Source organism: Choloepus didactylus, chromosome 15 (assembly GCF_015220235.1).
Source record: "Choloepus didactylus isolate mChoDid1 chromosome 15, mChoDid1.pri, whole genome shotgun sequence".
Taxonomy (NCBI): Eukaryota; Metazoa; Chordata; class Mammalia; order Pilosa; family Megalonychidae; genus Choloepus; species Choloepus didactylus.
In genome coordinates this window covers 69,512,920-69,518,919 of record NC_051321.1, presented here as the reverse complement: position 1 = coordinate 69,518,919, position 6,000 = coordinate 69,512,920, and positions in this window count along the sequence as shown.

The following is a 6,000-nucleotide window of genomic DNA, read 5'->3' as shown; positions in this document are numbered from 1 at the left end:
GTATTTGTACACCAATGTTCACAGCACCATTATTGACAATAACCGAAAGGTGGAATCAACCCAAATTTTTATCAGATTTTGGATAAATAAAATGTGGCATATACAAGCAATGAAATATTAGCCTTAAAAATGAATGAAGTTCTGATACATGCCACTACAGGCATGAACCTTGAAGACATCATGTTGAATGGAATAAGTCAGACACAAAGGATTTCACTTACATGAAATAATTAGTATATCATTATACAGAGACAGAAAATAGAGTACAGGTTACCAAGTGTGGGGGGCAAGGGAACTGGGGAGTTAATATATAATGGGTGTAGGGTTTCTGTTCGGTGTGACAGAAAAGTTCTGGTTACAGATGTTGGTGAGGGTAGCATGACATTATGAATGTGATTAATCTTACTGAGTGGTATGCTTGGGAACGGTTGAGATGGTAAGGTTTATGTTGTATATACGTCACCACAATTAAAAATAAGAGAGAAGATGACTGAAGAGGCAATGACAATTAAATGCAGTATATGATCCTGGAATGGATCTAATAATTGAGAAAATGCCCAAAAGGACATTATTGGGATATGTAAAAACACTAGGTTATAGACTGTAAGCTTTATATCAAGGACAAATTTCTTGAAATGGAGGTCAAGAAATTATGTAACTATTTAAGGTAGTTACATAAGTAAATATCTTTGTTCTTATGAAATGTACATGGACTATCCTTGTTTTTAGGAAACATACATGGAAGTATAAAGTGTCCAAGGAGGATGATACATACAACCTACTGTAAAATATTTAGAAAATGGATGGACAGATTGATGACGCATGGTTGTTGGATGGGCATATAGACAGATAGATAGAATGATATGGCCAATGTGGCCAAATGTTTAAAGTTGGTGGATGTGGGTATTTAGAGAGGGGTATGTTGTAATTCTCTGTATGACTTTTGCATTATTTTTGCAATTGTCCTGTAAGTTTGTAATCATTTCAAAATAAAAGTGTTTTTTTTTTTAATGCTATGACTATTCAGAATTGAAAGATTAATTCTATCTTTGAGAGCCAGTGGTGAATGGTAGGAGAGTAAAGATGTTGGGAGATGAAGTCTTCATGAAATAGCCATTGGGAATATTGGGAATTGAGGGGGAGGTAGGGGAAAAAGGCTGTTGAAATTTTGGAATAGTGGGAAATTAACATTAATAAACACACAGCACAGGAAGAGAAGCAATGGAAAACATGGTTGGAAAAGGTAGGTTAAGACCAGAACATGACTCTTGAATCCCAGGTGAAGAAGTTTGATTTGATTTGGTAAGCAATGGGCAGTAATGGGAAATTATTGAGCTGGCATGTGAGAGAGCGAGAGCGAGACAGAGCGAGACAGAGAGAGACAGAGAGAGACAGAGAGAGCGCAAGAGAGAACGCAAGAGAGGGGGTGAGGGAGAAAGAAAGGGAGAAAGAGAGGGAAATAGGGAGACAGGAAGGAAGGAAGGGGGGAAAGAAAGGGGGAAGAAAGGGGGAAGGAAGCGGGGAAGGAAGCGGGGAAGGAAGCAGGGAAGAGGGGAGAAGAGATTTAGGGATTTAGGGCTCAGGTAGTGTTATATAAATTGAATGGAGGGAATAAAAAATACTAATTGAAGACCAGTTAGAAGGGTGTTCTAGTTGTAGAGCTCCTCAACTCCACATTCTAAATTAAAAGAAAAACAAACTCTCCTGAAGAAAAACTGTGGCTGTCTGAAGGAGAGAACTAGTCCAGAGATCACCTTTCTTCAAGCCTGCTGTTTCTCCACCACTTCTACACAGAGTCTGTTTTTAAAAGTAACATTCAATATTTTTCTTTTTCTTTTTTTTTTTCCCCTAGCATGGTTGGTTTGTCCACAAACGGGATGCATTACCTTAGCCCTTTTAACCACAGCAAGGGAGTCAATGTTTTCGGTCTCGTTGCTAAGCCCCAAGCTGCTTCATGAGGGAACTTTCAGCAATTCAGATTGAGTGCCCGGTGACTAAAGTCATCAAGTCCTCATCTGGGTCCTAATTTTTCTTTGGGTGCTCTGAAGCACCAGGACCTTTTCACCATTAATTCCTGACAAGGTTACCTGGTAAGGCTCTCTCACCCTGCACCTCAATCATCCTAAAATGGCACAGCCTTTCCAGCGGCCCGCTGCACATAAGGCCGCCAGGTGACTTGCCAACATGAGAAGTTATTGGAGCAAAGCCTGGCAGTATAATCGAGCAGGTTTGTTTCAAGTATTGACCAAGACTGTTTTTCTTTCTCTTGACCAAGCAGCCAGCCTTGCTCCTTGCATGCCCTACCCATCCTGACTACCTTGAAACCAGTCTTGCAGCTGTGGGACTGCAGAGAAAAACAACTCAGATTGTGGGGGGCATGGGGGGTGGTGGGGGTGGTGGGGTGGGGGAAAGACTTCAGACCCTAACTAGTCTAAATATCAGTCTCACCCTGACCTCCCCATCCCCGCTCTCACCCCAGCTACCCAGGTACCTGAGACGCTCCTAACCAGGCAGGTTCTTATCTCCCTCCTCTTCCCCAGACCCTTACAGATTCCAGGTGGCCTAATTACCGCCAAGGAAAACATTCCTAACCAGGTGGTCCTAACTGCAACCTCAGTAAATCCCTCCCCCACCCCAGTGATCAACCCCCTTTACTATATTCCAGAGTCTTCCTTCAACCCATCCTTTGACAGAGTTGAGTTCTACTCTCTCCCCTGCTACAGCAGCCCCTGAATAACATCATCCTTGCCTACTGAACATTGTCTGGTGCAGTTTTTACTCAGACACTAACCACCTCATTCCCATCCCCGTGCTAAGTATTATGAGGGGAGGGGCGGAACAAGCCTTAGAGGCACATCTGCCTTCTTAGAGAAAAGACAGCAGTACACGCCCGGAAGGCCTAAATAAAGTGAGCGGCTTAGTTCAGGCTCCGCAGAGCAGTCCTGACGATGAGGGTTTGGGTGTGCAGTGACCTGAGGAGTAGAAAGTGAGGAAGTAAGGGAGGGAAAGGAGGGACGCTTACAAAGGGTGTGTTGACAAACAAATTACAACTGTGAGTCCCGGATCTTTATCTGGCTGGAGAACTCTCAGAAACAGTATAAAAAACACACCTCAGAATGCTCTGTCCCCTGCTCAGGGCAAGGGAGCAGGGATTCTGATTCACTAACTCCTGTCACACGTTTGTTGAGGGCTGCTCCCGGGAGAATTAGTTCCCTGGGCTTCTTCACACCAGCTGAGCCTGGGTTTAGCAGAGTAGGCTCAGGTGGCCCAAGAAAGCCATCAGGCAGAGGGTATGAAGGTGCTGGTAATTTGAATTCTGGTCAGCATCAGGAAACCAGCAAGGGCTGTGGGCTACAGGTGGGGCCCTGACAGCATCTGCTACATGGGGACACAGGAGCAGCCAATCAACTGGTAGCCAACCTTGTATTGGGATTAAGGGAACAGGCTTTGGAACTAGGCAGGCTGTGTCCGAGTCCTACCTTAACCACTTACAATCTCTGTTGGACTCCGGACAAATTATTCAAACTGTTTTTCTGCCTCTCTACCAAAGTTATAAGGATTACATCTGGAAATGTTTAAGTAGAATGCATTTCTTACAGGCCCAGGCACAGAGCAAGTGCTCCTACATGGTGGTGCCTGTTACTATTCTGGTTACTAAATGAGGTCTCAGAGAAGAGTGGGTCAAGCTGAGCCATGAAGGCGGGGTCAGGTCTGACTGGGCAGGGGAAGGCTTTGGAGGAGGGGAATTTTGTGAAGGAAGCCTGTGGGGGGAAGAGCCTGGGCTCCTCCTCCTCCCTGGAAGAGCTGCAGCTCTCCCTTCCCACCTAGAGCAACTCCCATCTTCCCCATCCACCTCGACCTACCACGAGTCCTCGGGACTCCTCCGGCCACTACCGCTTTGCATCGTTTCTTTTTTGCCCTATGGCCTTCTCCTAGCATGACTGCAAAACCACAGTAGGGTCTTTTTCACACTATCCAAACTAGTAAAATGTCCTGAATACAATAGAAGCACACATGTGGTAACACACACACACACACACACACCTGGAAAACTGTGGTGGGGACAGGAGTGGGGAAAGGGGATTCCATTTTGTTCCCAGAAACGGGTTATGCCCAGTTGGTCCCAACTAAGCCAAATGTATAAAACCAAAACCATGATCAAAAGGGATTCAGCCTGAGAGGTGAATTTAAGACATATCCAGCAGAGATACAAGATAATACCTATGAGTTTGATCTTTTAAAATAAACTTAAGTGGTCAGGTTCTCTATTTGTAACTTGGTTAAAAAGAAGCAAGTATTTTAGTCCTTCCACGTAAGGATAAGAAACAGTTTTATATATTCTACTTCACTTCAGATTTCATCTGAAGAAAGTTTCTGCTATTTCCAGTGCAGAAAGCATGTAGGGCTGTGAATTGGGAGAGCCAGGGACTAAATTCACAGGTGCCATGCTTTCAGAAGATTCCAATGCTTGGTTTAATACTCTGCTGTCATCATCTTGATATTTTTACTAATTTTATCTCTGGTGTTTTGTAAGTGAAATCTGATGGGATTATGGAGCATGTGCATGAGCAGTGGGCAGGTCTGCAGGCACAGCAGTTACCTCAGGTGTGGAGAGACCGGCCAGGTGTGCCTGTGCATGACCCCGGGCAGTCCGGAGCTGGCCCAGGTTTGTGGCAGCAATGGCAGCAGCAGGAGTAGAAGCAGGGGCTGTGGCTGTAGGAGAGGGAGGAGGGGCTCTGTGTGGGTGAGTGCTGGGATCCATGTTGGGAGGTTGGCTTGAAAGTCAGTCCTGGGAGCCCTTCCCTGCAGTGTCTACACAAATATTAAGTCTCTGCTCTGAGCACTAAGACAGGAACTGCTGACTCTCTGGCAGTAAACTTTGTCAGTAAATTATTACAAAACAAAGCATACACATGGGCATTGCAATAAGACATATCAGGGAGTTATCAGAATTCTTCAAAGAGCTTAGAAACTCCAGTTTAAAAAACTGCTGCCACAATGCAAGGCAAATATCCACAGGCTTAGAAATAGAAATTAAATTTAAATATCATCACATTTGATGGGAAAGAATGCTATTTTTATATGAACCTTCAGATGAACCAATTATTAACAAGGAAGACAGTTTTAATATTAATTTTTCCTTGTAACTGAAGATACAGCAATAGAGTGCATTAATATGCACTTTGAAATATAAATAAATCATGAAGCCATTTTTGGTTTCTTTGACAACCTCCACAAGTTACAGAAAATGTCAGAGAAAATATTAAAATTCCATTGTATAAATTTACCCATTGGACATGAACTTACTGAGATGGCAGAGTGATTTACTCAAGGGTTTCATCCCCTGACAGAGCTTTTGAACAAGCAGCAAAAACTGGCAGAAACATCTTTCTCAGAGGTCTTGAAAACAGTTAAAGGGTTGCATAAAGAGGGCAAGTGCCAACTCAAAAAAAGGGCAACTTAAAGATGGTAGGAAAATCTTGTGATGTCCCTGCTGGCCCTTCTCTCAGCCCCTCACAGCTCAGTGTGGAGCTGAACCTGTTCAGTGTGGGTTCCTGGTCCCAGTTCTGAAGACAGCTGGGCCACCCTTTTTGCACATACTAAGGTACATATATGTTTGTGCCAGTCTGTCTGGTGGCAGCCTGTAGGATGAGAACAGGACCCTTGTTGCAAGCTCACTGTCTCAGAACTTCCCCTGCACACAGAGGTGGCTCACAGAACTCTCCTACAGAACATTGTAGGAGAACAGTCAAATACCAGCTGCCTAGGACAAAGGATTGCTAGCAGTGGGATGTGCACTGCAGTTCCTGGGACTAGGACAAAACACTGTTTCTTAGGGAAAAGGGAACATTTGGATCTATATAAATGAGGGAATTCCTAAGGCCAAGCACACATGCCCAGGACAAAACACATGCTCAGAAAAGACCAGGGAAGACCCAATGCTTTTGCCTTAGACTGTTCTTTCAACGCATTGAGAGGGCGGCTAAACTCTGAAGTAAT